The following is a 16,503-nucleotide window of genomic DNA, read 5'->3' as shown; positions in this document are numbered from 1 at the left end:
TAGATTGTATTCTGGTTATATTACCATCTAGGGAATACCCTTAAGAGATTTTGATGAAGAGGGAAGATATCATATTAGAATGGATATTTCTATCACATAAAGAGAATAAAAATTTAAAACATATATAGAAAAATTTCTGGTTTGATTTTAAAAGAAGAATTAAGACTTCATCAACTGACAGGAATGTACACAGAAGAAATCATAGTTCCTTTAACTAATGAGGAAATTTCCTCCTTTTGGAAAGATAATGAATATTGGCAAAGAGCTTGCAGTGACTTTTTGAGAATGATTAGCAACAATATCCCAAAAGTGAGAGAATAAAATTCATAAAGAAAACCATTTGAATCCTTCCACACATTGTAAGGAAAACACCAATCTCTGGCATCCCTACATTCTACACTGATGAAAACAAATCAGGTAAGGCAGGATATAAATCAGGAGAAATAAGTAAAGTGGTTCAAAACCCTTATAACTCTGTACAAAAGGCAGAACTCTATTCCATTCTCATGGTACTTAGGGATTTTACAGAACCTCCCAATATAGTCATCAACTCTCAATATGCAGAGAGTGGCATCTTACACATTGGGACTGTTGAATTTATTCCTGATGATACTGAATTAGCGTCATTGTTTATACAATATCAAGAAATAATCAGGAATAGGACACACCCTATATATATAGCACACATGAGATCCCATACAGGTCTGCTAGGTCCTCTAGCACAAAGCAATGATGAACTTGATTGTTTATTAATAGGAAGTGTGCTGGAGGCCTCAGAATTTCATAAAAAGAACACTATATGAATAGCAAAAGTTTAAAAAATATTTTTCCATCACCTGACAACAAGTTAAGGAAATAGTAAAAAAAAAAGTCCTACTTGTTCCTTCTATAACCAAACTCCTTTACCAGCAGATAGTAACCCTAAAGGTATATATAGAAATGAAATTCAGCAAATGGATGTGTTTCACTTTGCAGAATTTGGAAAATTAAAATATGTGCACTTTACAATAGACACATTTTTAGGATTTCAATGGGCAACTGCTCTGAGCGCTAAAAGGCCTGATTCTGTTATTACACACCTATTAGAGGTAATGGCTATTATGGGTATACCTGCACAAATAAAAACTGACAATGCTCCAGCATATGTCTCCAGTAAACTGAAACAGTTTTTTAAATATTATAACATAAAGCATGTTACTGGTACTCCACACAATCCTACAGGACAAGCAGTTGTTGAGAGATCTAATCATACCTTAAAGGAAATGCTCTATAAACAGGCAGAGGGAACCAAGACCCTCCAAAACTGATTACATAATGTTTTACTAACCTTAAACTTTCTTAATGCTGATGAGAAAGGAAAAACAGTTGCAGAAAGACATTGGACAATAGAAAAAACTTCTGAGCTAAATCAGCCGTTGTACTTCAAGGATGTATTGACCTCAGTTTGGAAACCAGGATATGTGCTATGTTGTGGTAGGGCTTTTGCCTTTGTTTCTACAGAAGAGAAGCTTTGGATACCATCAAAGTTGATCAAGATCGATTTGAACAGGAGAAACCTCTTGATGAGGAAAAAATGATAGGTCATCCACCAAGGTATATCCCACAAGTTGTATGGAAACATCACAAAGATGGGGGAGTGTTCTGTTCTTGTCATTACAGGAAAACAGAAAACACCCATTTTTCAGAAGCCAAAAGACATTGGACGTGTAGATGCCTAAAGAAGAAAGGATAACTATCCAGAAAGAATCATCAAACAAAGAAGAATCTGACTTATGGTACCAATATCTATTCTTACTAAGGTCCCGCTACTCAAAAACTTTTATCTTCTTACTTCCTAGTACTCTGTTAGTCCCAATTCACGTAAAACCAATGCTGGCTTTGGAGTTGGATTTGGCTTTCCTTCTCTAAATTCAAGCATGTTGTTAAAATAAAAATTCAGAGTTTCTGTCTTATATCAAGAAGCCAATTGGTGTAAGACAAAAGAAAACAAAATCAAGGAACTATCATTTAACAGATATCATTTAACAGATAACTCTGTTATCTCTCTAAAACTCCTAATTCCCCTCATACTTGTTTTCATCCTTATTGTTACCTTTTCCAGTATGCATACCTATTAAAGTTAAACTTTCTATGTTGGTATTAATGTTTAAGTCTTCCACAATGAACAGTAACATTTCCTAACAGCAATCACTGAAGTCTCCAGAAAGAAGATGGGGCCCTACTTCATCGATTCCACTTGATTCAACTTGTTGTCTCTGAACTAGTAAACACCACTCTTAGACCTGTTTAAAACTATGCTGTGCTAGACAATTCCAGACTAGCTAGCTGAGATGGTGCACCTTCTTATAATACTCTGGTCAGAGTTTCAGAAAAGAACTTTAGTCAAGCATCTCCTGCCACTCAGAGACCAGCTACAAATGTTAAAGCTAATCCTGTCGAGACTTTCCATTGCCTTATTTTTTTTTCCTACAGGATCCTATAGAGTCACTCTTGCCCCATTTCAGTAGGAAGTAACTCTAAGAAATACAGTGTCCCCTTCCCCTACAGTTGGCATTAAGGGTATTTTGGGTTTTCTTTTTTCTCTCACCTGCTTAGGGTTGGTTTTAATTGTGTAGGGTTAGGTATGGAAGGTGATGGTTAGACTCAGGGTTATCTCTTTTAGATAAGTTTAGGGGTATGGATGGGAAGGGTATGGTTAGGATAGGATATAGGTAGATTAACATATCTTCTTGTGAACTAATTTTAGTAACTATTAGCTATAGATAATGTTAGATTGTTGTATGTTGACTGAATAGGGTCTTCTTTCTGTTTACAATGTTTTGCACACAAATATAAAACTATCTTTGTGTATATATTTTGTATATTAATACAACTTAGGGTATTTTATCATATTGCACTTTATAGTTCTACCTCTAGTCAAGACATTTCAGTTCTGTCTCTGAGATATATATATATATATCTTTTTTAAGTCGTTATCCTTGCTAAGTTATTTTGGGAAGCTTCAGCCATTGAGCAACTATGTTTCTAAGAATTACAGATTATAGTTACCCATGCTTCTTATACCTCTGAGGTTAGTCAGACATAGATATTTGATCTTCAAACACTTCTAAGACCTATAGAATGTGGTATTTAAATGTTTTAATATTAGTACTCTGTTGACTTGAGACACAATTGCTCCTGAAAGCACCGAGCTATTCCTGAGAGTATGTTGGGCACTGATGATACTCCATCTGGAGTTTATTCTCTCCTCAGCTACTGACCTCTTGGGCAAAGAACCGCCCCCACCTTGACCTCTGGCCTTGGACATGCTGTCCTAACTGAGCTTGCAAGAGATAAATTTAAGAAGACTGCTGAACCCTGTCAAGTAAGGGTAAGACAGATTTTTCAATTTCCCTGCTTCTGAGATGGTCCTTTGAAGGAGAATGCTTGTAGATTCAAATACCTTTATTCAGATAAATACCAGCCAAATGCAAGCCAGAGTAGCAAGGCCAGGGAGTAAGGGCAGCAGAAGGGGAAGAGACCGTTCCATGTGCTAGCGGCTGCTTAAGAGCCCCTGCCACGTCACTCTGACCTCATCTTGACCACACCTTGACAGGTGTTGTCAGGCACGCCTGTATCCAGCCCTTAGGGGGCATGTTGCAGTGTCTCCCTACAGTACTTCTGATACTTTAGGCCTTAGCTAAAGTTGGTTGCCCCAATATTGCTATGAGACCTTGGGTGACTGTCCAGGTAGCCTGCTATTTCTGTCTTCGCTTGCACCTTTGGAAGTCACAGGATTGCACTTCTTGCCTCCCCTAGTATTGTTATTTTCCTTCTCAGGTCTTTGATGAGGTTGAAGACTAGACAGTCATAGCCATATCCTCTCTTATCTTAGATAGACAAGATTTAGACTTCCCAGATTAGGACTGCTATCAGAGTAATCCCTGTCATGCCTTTACCTGGATACTGGACATGTATACTGGACAAGTAGTATACATCTTTTGTTCAATGTTGCTCTTGCTGATAGTAGGTTTTAGTTAATGTATGTTTACCTTTCCTTTTCATGGAGTATACTTGACATTTGTTATCATTGTATATAGTTTTCGCATCAGGCTTAAAACCTTCTTCTTGCCAGGCATTGGTGTCGCACGCCTTTAATCCCAGCCCTCGGGAGGCAGAGGCAGGCAGATCTCTGTGAGTTCAAGACCAGCCTGGTCTACAAGAGCTAGTTCCAGGACAGCCTCCAAAACCACAGAGAAACCCTGTCTCAGAAAAAAAAAAAAGACTTCTTCTTTAAACTAAAAGGGGAATTGTAGGCATCTGGTCTGTGGATCTGAAATGGTGGCCACACCCCTTTGGGTGTTGCTTTAGGCAGACAGAATCAGAAAGAGAGGAGCTTGAGGTGTGGCTTTGCTTGTCAAGCTTTCTATTGGGTCAGGGGATCCAGTAGGAAGAGCAGGGAAATGCTCTGGCAGTTCTTTGTATTTTTCTGTGTAATTGTTTCCAATAAACACCCATTTAATGTTTATCTTGGATCTAGTGATATAATTACATCCTTTCCTTCAGGCAGGAAAGCTCTCAGCCTTTCACTATGGACAATGATGTTGCCTGTGGATTTTTCATACATGGCCTTCAGCTAATAGAAGCTCCTATTCATAGATTACTAAATGTTTTTTCACAAAAGGATGTTTTTTGTTTGGTTGATTAGGATATAGGTCTGTAGTCCCAGTTAGCCTAGAGCTCACCAAGTAGCCCAGGCTGGCCTCAAACCCACAGTGGTCTTGTCTTAGCTTCTCAAGCTCTAGGTTTCCAGGCATGAGCCATCATGCCAGGCTTGCACTGATTCCATGTGTGTTTAGCCCTCCTGTGCTCTTTGAGTAAGCCCTCCTTGCTTGTTCTTGGTGTGCAACTTCTTTAATATACAGTTGGATTTAATTTACTCGTATTCTGTTGAATACATTTGCATACATCTCCAGAAGAGATACTGATCTGCAGCTTCTTTGTGATATCTTTGGATTCAGGGCTTTTTGTTTGTTTGTTTGTTTCTCTGTATAGCTTTGACTGTACTGGAACTAACTCTGTAGATCAGGCTACCTTCAAACTAATAGAGATCTGTCTGCCTCTGCCTCCATGTGCTAGGATTAAAGGCAAGTACCACCACTGCCTGGCTATCTTTGCTTTTGAGTTGTAGAACTTTACTCTCAGAGCATGCCACTGTTGCCAACTCAGAAACAGTCTTTGTACTTCCAGGCTCCAAATAACTACACAGAGACTTTTGTTTGTTTGTTTGTTTGCTTGCTTGCTTGCTTGCTTGCTTGCTTATTTTTCGAGGCAGGGTTCTCTGTGTAACTTTGGAGCCTGTCCTGAAACTTGCTCTGTAAACCAGGCTGGCCTCAAATTTAAGGAGAGCTGCTTGTCTCTGCCTTCCAAGTGATGGGATTAAAGGCGTGCACACCACCATCCAGCTGGGAGACTTCTCATTAATTATGAAAGCTCAGCCTTAGCTTAGACTTGTCCCACTAGCTCTTATAACTTAAATTAACCCATTTATATTAATCTACATTTTGCCTTTCTTTCATCCTGTATGTCTCATTGGTGTCTCTCTGCACCTTGATTATTTCTTCATACCTCCTCTCTCTGTGCCCAGAAGTCCCCCCCTAGCTATTGACTGTTCAGCTTTTGATTACACCAATTACAGCAATACATTTTTACACAGTTTACAAATATCTCACCAAACAGATCAGTTGTGATTACCTTGTGACCCTCCCCCCCAATAATTGTGCTCATTCCTTTGTGGAAGGTAGAGGAAAGGCCATGGACATACATCCAAAGCCCTGCCCCTCAGATTGGATATATGAGCAGTTAACAACAGCTAGGTGTGTGGGGGGGACTCTTCTTCAGTGTTGTAGCTAACCATAAGTTGCCCAGGTTTCTTACGTAACCCTGAATTGAGGGACTTGTTCTTTTGGCTTGCTATTAGTGCTGAATCTGGAATAAAGAGATGTTGGCTCATGTCTCCACAGGAAAAGCAACACAACACATTGATATCAAGGTAATGTGAGACTGTTAGGATTCTTACCTATGTTTTGGAATATCTTGAGGATTGGTGTTAATACTTAGCAGAAAGTAACCTGGTTCTGGATTTTTTTGTTTCTGGGAAACTTTTAGTATCCATTTAATCCCCTTTGCTGTATTATGTCTAGCAGAAAATTTTACTCCTTCTTAAGGTAGTTTTGGAAGTTTGCATGTTTCTAGGAATTTGTCTATTTTTTTTAGTTTACACACTTCCTTCCTTCCTCCCTCCTTCCCTCCCCCTTCTTTTTCCTCTCTTTCTTGATGCCTCATAGAATCGGGGCTGTCCTCAAACTTAGTAGAGGATGACCTTCAACTTCTGACCCTCCCGCCCCTACCTCCTGAGAGCTGGAATTACAGGTGTGTATTACCATGAATGTTTACACAAAATTGGATTATAGGTGTGTATTGTAGCACAAATAATATAAACCCAGAGACAAATATTGGGGTTCAAGCTGAAGATCAGAAAAACATCCAAGTCACCTAGAGTTCTGACCTCTACCAAGGCTGGGGCAATTTTGACCTCAATGTGGCTGGAGACTAATTACTCAAATCCAGCATGAGACACTGAACTCCTATCTTATATACCTCTCTGGTGCTGGGATTAAAGATATGGAATCCCAAGTGCTGAGATCACCTTTGTGTGAGCTCTGTTTCTCTTTTAGACATATTCACTTCCGTGTAGGCCAGGGTGGCTTTGAACTCACAGAGATCCATCTGCCTCTGTTCCTGAGTCCTGGAATTAAAGACATCATCACTGACTAGCTTCTATGGCTTACTAGTGTGGCTGTTGGGATTAAAGGTGTGTACCACCACTGCCTGGCCTCTATGTCTGTGGCTAGCTTTGCATTCTGATCTTTAGGCAAGTTTATTAGATTATAAACTATATATCACCACAGTGTATCACCATGGATGATCCACACCAAACTAGATTACAGGTGTGTATCACCATGGATGATTCACCCCAACTTGGATTACAGGTGTGTATTGCCATGAATGATTTATACAGCACTGGGTTACAGGTGTGTATCACCATGGGTGATTCACAAAACACTGGAATACAGGTGTGTAGAACCTTAGATGCTTTACACAATACTGGGAATCAAACTCAGGGCTGTTTGCCTGCTCCTCAGTTGAATCCCCAGTTTTATTCTTTTATTTCTATAAATTGTTAATAATATCTTCATTTTGAAAATACATGGATAAACTTTTAACTTTGAAAAAATTAAAATACACACGAAGGTAAATAGATTAAAAAGTACAGTGAACTTTCACCTACTCTTCACTAAGATGATCGGTTGTCATGATGTGCCACACTTTCTTCATAACTTTTCTCTCCATTTGTAATGTTGCCTAACTGCAAATAGGACCAGTCCAGTGTGCTTAGAGAAGAAGGTATTTTTTTAAAGCACGGAGGACAAACACACGCATGTGAAGCTAATGACTTGCTGGCACTGAGATATTCTGTACCTTCCAGCAGTTCTCCTCTCTTATTCAAGATCAAGTTTCCAGCCAATTTTCCTGCTCGAGTATGATTTTCAGCCAACTGGAGACACCTGGGAGCTTTAAAATATATTAGTGTCTGGGTCCTACCCCAGAGGTTCTTATTTTATTGGTCTGGGATATGGTCTGGGCATCAGATTTTTTTATGCTTATTCTAATGTATAGTCAAGATTGAGAACTTCTGCTCTAAAATAAGACCTTCTTCCCCCCCCCTTTTTTTCCATTTGTAATACATTCCTGAGTAGTTCTTAGGGAAAAAACCCTGAGAACATATGCTGTGAGATCTGGCTGTCTACCTTCGTGGATATTTACAAATAAGTAATGAATTCAAAGATGAAATGAAACCAAGGCCAGAAATAAGTTCAGGAATTAAGTCTAAAATCTGTTGAGTTATTGCTAATCTTACTCCAAAGAGACCTGAATGGGAAGATGGGGGTGAAGCCAAGTGTGAGGAATGAAGGCTTAGGCAACTCGGAATTCTTTTGAGTTCCTGGAGGCTTTTGTCCAACACAGTGCTCTCAAAGCTGGCGGTCCATCAGGAGCACCTGTATTTGTGTATTCTAATTTAACTTGTTCAAGCCAAAAAGTCTTAAGCTTTAGTGAACACTAAACCACCTGGAGGGATGTTGAAACAATTACTAGACACATCCTCTCTGCATCAGTAGATCTGAGGTGGGGTTCACAATTTTGCATTTTTAGCAAATCCTTGGGTAACGCTGATGCTGTTGCTTCATGGGCCACATGGAAGAGTTCCTGACTTAGAGCAAGGTTGAAATGTTAGTTTGTTGGGGAAAATATGTCCAGGTAATTTCAACATACACCAGGGGCAGGAAATTAGTGCCTTGGAACTCTATACCCTCTAATTAAAGCAGAGCAGAAACTAGCAAGCCTGGCCCTTTTGAATCAGGGCATTTCAGGTGAATAAACAAAATTTAGATAGAGTCCTGGACACAGTTGGTGAAGGTCTCATTCTGTGCTGCGGGGGAGGAATGGCTGGATTCAACTCTTGAATTTTGTCAGTGGAAGAGATACAATCGAGGAACATTTTCCCCTTTCACATAACTGTCACTGAAATGAAGCAGCTCTTCTAGCACAGGTACACATAAATGATGCTGTTTGTGTGGTACACTGAGACATTGTGGTACACTGTTTCCCCTGCTAACTAGCAGAGGTGAGCAGCTAGTCCTCCAAGTTGAGAGGGCAGTCGGCTTTGCTGTAGTGAGAAGCAAGCATGCTGCTGAGGGAACCAGGGCTGCCTTCTGCTTTATGCAGATGGAGGCTTCTGTGACAAGATATTCAAAGAAAGTGTCCCCAAGGAGCCATTGTTAGCTTAATATATTGTAAGAGGCTTGCTTTAGAGTTTTACATTGTGCGTTTATCCCTGATAGATTTGAATTAACTCTGTAGCACAGTTTTATAATAAATATTACACCAACCTTACAGCAGTATTATACAAGGAGGGGTATACATGCTGGGACAGTTTGGGAGGACCTCTGATCTTCAAGTCACTGCTGTGTCCATGGCACTATAGGTGCTTCATGTTCCTTTGAAAGCCACCACTCCCTACCACCCCCTCCCCTCTCCACCCTCTCCATCCACCACACTCACGTCAAGCTTGGGTTAGGCCATTTTTTTTAAATGCTCATAAGTCACAGCACCTAGAACCCACCTATCCTGAAAGGCCACTTTTCCTCATCCCTGTACTATGTGTAAATGGACACAGGCCTGTGCAAACAAAACCCTTCTTCCCCACATTCTGGACAAGGCAACTTAATTCCCCATTGGGTCTTGTGTATTACTCTGCATGCAGGCCAATACAACAAATCTAGAAACATACCATTGTAGATAAAAAGTACCCCAAAGTGGTTTTCCTGATGGGAGTAAAATTACCTTTTTACTCTTTTCAACCACCAAAGCAAGTGATTGAGAGTTAGCCAGATGCTAATGTGTCAATATATTAGTCTGCCCCTCAAAGAAAAGGAACTCTATTCAAGAGTGCATGTTTGTGGCAGAAGTTTAAGAGAGATAGTGCATAGCAGTGTGACAATAGCTAACGATAATTTATTACACATTTCAAAACAGCTGGGAGAAATTATTGGTGATGGTTTCAGTATAAGAAAACATTTGAGGTGGTGATACACTGTCTTGATTCTATCATTGCAGATCATATATATTTGCCAAATATCACACTGTACTCCACTAGCATATCATTGAAAATAGAATGAAAATTACAATATTATCGCAATGCTTTATTACAATGAAAGCTGGTATCAGGCCTAAGTTTTCCATACATCTAAATGTGTATTAATGAATGGGCCAAATGAGAACATCCAGACAACAGCTCCCATAGACTTGCCTGGTCCCGATGCTCTAAAGAACCCTTTGCAGGGAAGACTGGCTTGGAGCTGATGCAACCATACAATGACAAAGGACAATTCTAGACAGCGAACCTCTGCTGTGGAACAGTCTTTGTACATTGTACATATGTGTTACTCTCATTGGTTAATAAAGAGCTAACTGGCCTATAGCTGGACAGGAAGGGATTGGGCAGGAGAGCCAGACTAGGAAGATGCTGGGAAGAAGGGCGGAGTCTCAAGGAGTCATGAGCAAGACTCAAGAGGAAGCAGGAGATGTACATGCTGTACTGAGCCACATGGTAGAACACAGACAAAAATATGGGTTAATTTAAGTCATAAGAGTTAGTAACAAGCCCAAGCCTAAGCTATTGGTCAAGCATTCATAACTAATAAGAAGAGTTTGCTGGCAGGACAGAGCTAACTATTAGGACAGAAAAGTCTGCCTACAACCTTGTCGCTGCTAGAGAGTCTATTCAGCTGCCAGGCTGTCACGTTCTCAGGCTCTGTTTGTGAAGAGTGTAAGTATCTACACAATGGAAGAGTAACAATCATTTCACTGTGAAAATCTGAAGGTTCAGATAACGACATCTGACATTGCCCTTACTGTCTTTGGAGGGGTCTTCAGCTGCTAACTATTCATCCTCTCTTGAGTGTCAATTCCTAATCAGCAGTGTCAAAAATGTTAAGTATTTGTCATTGTGAATTTGTTTACAAACATATACACACATACATATACATATACACACATACACATAAAACACACACATGCAAATACACAGAGACTCACACACACACATATAGATACACAGAGAGACACAGACACACACTCACACATACATATAACACAGACACATACATACACAGAGGCATGCAGAAGAGGCATACACAGACATAGCCTTAGCACATTTTCATACAAAATCCATGTAAATATTTAGCTAAAGATACTTCAGCCTATTTTTTTTTGTCAGAGTACTTTTTTCTCCTGAATATAAAAGTGAGATTGGTTTTAAAAATAGGTGCCTTACTCAGAAATGGGCAAAATGTCTTTGTATTGGTTAAGGGGTAGAAAATCTCACTCAGTCATTTATGTGAAGAAGAGGATTTAGCATTTCACAGTCCTGGGGATAATAGGGAAAGACTTTGGCCATTTATACTCTGAACCAAGGGATTCAGAGGATTTTAAATCTCTCCCTCCTCCTTCATCCCTCTTTCTTCCTCCCACCCCTTTCTCTGTGTGTCTGTCTGTCTGTCTCCTTCACAAGTCTGTATTTCCATGCATTGGTGTGATTTTCTACTGACACACTTTTCCACAAGGTGTGCAAGCTCCTTCAACTTTACATCTGTTTGGACCCATTACCCCAGAGCCTAGGGATCCACTCCAAGAACCTGCTACAGGGAGATGTGAATTATCTCAATTTTGTGTCACTCACTATAATAATAATCCCTAAGCAATCTTTCCATTATTCTTCAAATTCTGGGTCACTCACTTGGTGTTTTGTTCATGAAGGAGGACTATTACAAGGACTATAGGGCAGCACATATATTAAGGTTAATAAGATACTGAGATTTTTGTGATCCATGCATGGATAGCATGTGACTTCATGAAGCATTCCTCAATTTGTTTGCTTTTTTGAGACATAGTTTTGCTTTGTGGCCCAGTCTGGTCTAGAATCTGTGACATATCCCAGGACAGCCTCCCACTTGAGAGCCTCTGGCCTCAGCCTCTTTGACCTGGGGTCATAGACAGTCACCATCATGTCCAGCCATATTCCCTACTTTTTAAAAAAATCTTAAGTGTTATTTCTTTCTTTTTAAAACTATGAGGCTCTGGACTTGTTCATTAGTTTATTTCACAATGTTTGTGAATATATATAAAACTATATACCTTAACCATATGGAGTTTTTATTTGTCAGTTATACCACCAAAACAAGGTGGTAGGACTGGCTCTGAGGATGAATTGTTTGCTATACAAGCATCAGCCTGGATCCTCGGTGTGATGGCTAAAGGAACTCCATTTATGCTAGGCATGCATCTTGGCACCCACCAGCCATTTGTCTCTGACTCCAGTCCCCGGAAAATAAGTAACTAGTTACCCTGACTTAGTGACCCCACCCAAAAATGTACAGCCATGACTATCTACTTGTTATGATGTGACTCACTGCCTTGTTGCTTCAGTAACTTGCTTACACAGATACCCAAAGACTGCTTTGAGTATCTTTAACCACTTATCTTGGCAGCACAAACTAGTTTTGGGCTTGCTTGTGTAGATATTGAAGGTCTTCTTGTGGTTTTCCACTTTAAAAATCCTTCACTCATCCCTTTTTTTTTAACGGCTATCTCAAATCTAGCTCAGAGACTGTTAGTCCTGCCAGCAGCTAATCAATAAATCCTTTAATTATAATTAGAATGGGTCTATGGTCTTTTCCCAGGGGGGTTACAAACGCTGTAAGACCAGCAGCATCCATATAAAAACCAAGAGATGTGGCATAAACTATAGTCTTGGGCTGAGCTGCTGGAAACAGGCACATCCCTAGAGCTCACTGACCAGCTAGTCCAGACAAGTGCCTAGTCCGTGTAGGCAGGTTCCAGGTTCAGTGAGAGACTCTCAAAAAAAAAAAAAAGATGGATAACAATAGAGGATGACAGCACCCTGCATACACACACATACACACACACAACACACACACACACACACACACACACACACACACACACACACAGAGAGAGAGAGAGAGAGAGAGAGAGAGAGAGAGAGAGAGAGAGAGAGAGAGAGAGAGAGAGATCAAGGGAGAATAAAGGAAGTGGTACATCATTCCCCCAGCTGCAGTTGCCATGCCCTCTGTGACCCTTTCTGTTCTCCTTTCTGGACCTACCTGGTTGGTCTTCAGCTTATGTGCATTATGCTGGATGTTATGAAAGATGAGAGATATTAAAACTTGCTATATATTTTACATCATTTAAAATTTATATTTATTTATTTCATTTTTGTGGTTCCAGGAATAGAAGGCAGAGCCTTGTGAATGCACTGAAGCACTTTACTGCCCTGCACCCTGATTTACTGCCTGCCACCCTGCTTTCTGTGCTCTAGGATTCTGTGTTCTGTCAATGTCAGTCTGTTTCATGTCTCGCAGGGGATGAATCAGGGAGAACAGCTGGCATAAGAACTTTCTGGGCTTATTTTTTTTCCTTAAGCAGTTATTTATTTACTTACTTTGTTTTTTGAGATAGGATTTCTCTGTGTCCTGGAACTTGTTTTGTAGACCAGGCTGTCCTAGAACTCAGAGATTCACCTGCCTTTGCCTCCCAAGTGCTGGGATTAAAGGTGCGCTCCACTACCACCTGGCCACTTAAGTGGTTATTATAGTAGGTGCGGATTGGCCTGACAAGAGGTGTAAGTGAATTTCACAAACAAAATTAATTCCCTAATTCATTACAGTCATTTTAGTTTGATGGTATAAAAACAGCTTGTTTACTTACTTGTCACCCTATATAGGAAAGAAACTCAGAGTTTTCCAGGCGAACAATGACCCTGATGAATTTATCTCTGGCTTGTGGACAATAAAAGATCCAACAAATGCCATATGCAGTATTTAGCTCTCAAGGAGACCTACAGCCTACTTGGAACACGTCCTATTCACTGTGCCTACTGGAGAGTAGAATGAACAGATTGCTGCTAATAGCTCACTCCATGCAGTGTCTGCCACACATAAAGTGCCAGGCCAGGCACTGACCACGTTCAATGTGGACACCATCTTTTTCCACTATTTTTTTCCAAGTAAGCAAGAAGCTTCAAAGTAGAGCAAAGTAAACGAATTGCATGGACACCATTAGGCAATAAAAAGCTATAGTTTATCTGACCATAATATTTTGGTGACTAATTCATAGTTGATTTAAAAAATGGACAAGTGCTATCAGTTTTAATGCTCATTGATTACTGATTTTCTGCTGCTGTGATAAAACACCATGAGCAAGGCAATTGATGGAAGAACAAGTAAGAGAGACTTATGATTTCACAGAGTTAGGATCTACAATAGCAGGGACAGCATGGCAGAGCCAGTAGGCGTGGTGGCTGGAGCTAGAAGCTGAGAGCTGAAAGCTCACATCTTGACTACAGCATGAAGCAGTGAGAGCATACTAAAAAATGGCATGTCTTTAAAGTCTCAAAGCCCACCCCCAGTGACATACTTCCTCCACCAAGGCCTTGCCTCCTAAGTCTCCCCAAACAGTACCACCAACTGGACCAAGTGTTCAAATCTATGAGCTTATGGGACATGCTCATTCAAACCATAGTAACAGGTACACCTCAATGCTTGATATCTTCTGGGATAACTTTCTATTACTGAATATATTCTGAAGAGGATAATATACACACCATTCTAACTTCATTTAAAAAACTTTTATTATTTGCAGATTTCACATAATGCACCCCAATCCTACCCATTCCCCCATCCACCCTCTGCTCTAACAAACTTCACCCAAATACAAAACAAAATTTAAAAGGAAAACCAAACCAAACCAAGCAAAGCAAAAAATAAACAAAAAACAACCCAAAGAAAGAGAAAGAGAGAGATCTCCTTGTGGAAGGGCCAGTCAATTTGAGTTACACATTAACCCTTTAGTCCTTTCATCTTTACTTGAAAGTGTTCATTGCCATGAGTCATTGGTCTGGTTATAGGCCTCTGACCTCTGCTATACCATTGATAATAGGCTCTCACTGGGGCTCCTCTTGGATATCCTGTCTGTGTCATGGAGATCCTGCTGTTTTGGATCTGTAGGTCTGTCTCCCTCACATGTTCCAACAGTTCATAGAGGTGAATCTTATAGCACTGGTTTCTGTGCCTGTGAGGTAGCTGAGCTAGTCAGCCCTCCCCTCCAGCTTCTCCACATTGTCACCACCAAGATGAGCTCTTCAGCTCTGCCTCAGCTAGCCCATGCAATGCAGCCTACAGCAAGGAGTGGGGCTAATTCTGCTCTGAGGCCCTCAGGTCTGGCTGACCCATACTCACACCGTCAGGGCCAGCATCACTGTCTTGCCTAGGTGAGGTGCAGAACCTTCTCTTCCAATTACTGTAGGGGCATATGGGGGGGGGAGTGGGATCAGCTCTCCTGCTTTCATGTCCTCAGGGCTGGCTCACCTGTGTGCCTGACAACAGGTTTAACTCCAATATGCTGTCCTGGCATGGTCCAGGGTCTTCTCTCCTGTGTCTGCAGCTGGTGAGGGGCAGGGCTAGTTAATCCACTCTCATGACCCCAGGGCCAGCTCTCTTGCCTGCCACAGGTGGCAAGGGGATGAGGAAGGGCATCTTTCCCTCACCCAGGCCACCACATGGCAAACAAGGAGAGGTAGGGTCAGCTTGCTGCCCTCACACCCTCAGAGCCGACTCACCTGCATCCCTGGCAACAGGAACAGTGCTAGTGTACTGCCCAGGTGAGGTGCACACTCGTGGTGACGGGTGGGACCATCTTTCCCAAGTGTGGGGACAAGCTGTCCCATGGCAATATCCAGCAAGGGGCAGGACCAGCTATCCCAAGGCCAATGAGGGGTGGGGTTGGCTCAGCACAGCCCTCAGTTTTCAACAGGCAAGGTTCCTGTGGCCCCTTGTGGTAACACGGGCCATGGACATCAACACAGACCCCAGCTGCAGCAGACCCATTGACCCAGACATGGTGCTAGGCAGCAGCAGCTCAGGCCTGGACGTCTCCAGGGCCTCAGGGAGCGACACAGGCCACCTACATCAGCATGGCCCTGGCAGTGGCATGGCCCTCAGACTTCAACATGGTCTCGGTGGCTGACCAAACCCCCGGCATCTTCATGGTCCTCGGTGGTAACAGAAAACACAGACATCAACTCAGACCCCGCCATAGCCCTCAGCAGCAGCCCTGGCCTGGATGACACCATGGCCTTGGACATTCAGATCACCATGGCCCTTATAGTGGCATGGCCCTCAGACACCCACACAGCCGCAGGTTTCAGTCAAGACCGCAGGCATCCGTGTGGCCTTTGGTGGCAGCATGGGCCACGAACATCAAACAGACCCAGGCTGTGGTAGGACCACGGACCCAAACACGGTCCTTGGTAGCAGCAGGGCCCTGGATGTCACCACGGCAGCACAGGTCACTCAGGTTCGTATGGCTCTCAAGGCAGAGTAGCCCTTGGACATAAACATGTCCCCAGGTGGTGGCCCAGACTACAGGCCTATGCACAGGCCTCAGTGACAACAGGAGCAATAGATATCAACTCAGGCTCCCTCGGCTGCTTTAGGGCCTCAGACCAAGACTTGGCCCTTGGAAACAGCCCAGGCCTGAACATCACCTTGGATTTGGGTGGCAAACAGGGCATTCATGTCAGCCTGTTTCTCAACACCTTCACCTCTTCAGATCCACCTCTCTCTCCAGCCAATGAACCTTTGGCCTCTCTCTCTCCCTTCCACCTTCCCACCCTGTACTCACTTACTATAATGGTACCTGACCACCTGGCACCAGAGGCTAGAGTCCCTGGTGGCAATTGGTTGAGTCTTGCCCACTCTAGCCACAAGGCTTGGCACTGAGCTTTGCTCCATTACTCTCATATATATGGAAAAGACCAAAATA

This window comes from Cricetulus griseus, assembly GCF_003668045.3.
Source record: "Cricetulus griseus strain 17A/GY chromosome 1 unlocalized genomic scaffold, alternate assembly CriGri-PICRH-1.0 chr1_1, whole genome shotgun sequence".
NCBI classification, from domain to species: Eukaryota; Metazoa; Chordata; class Mammalia; order Rodentia; family Cricetidae; genus Cricetulus; species Cricetulus griseus.
The sequence above is the reverse complement of the archived record's forward strand: the minus strand, read 5'-3'. Positions refer to the sequence as shown.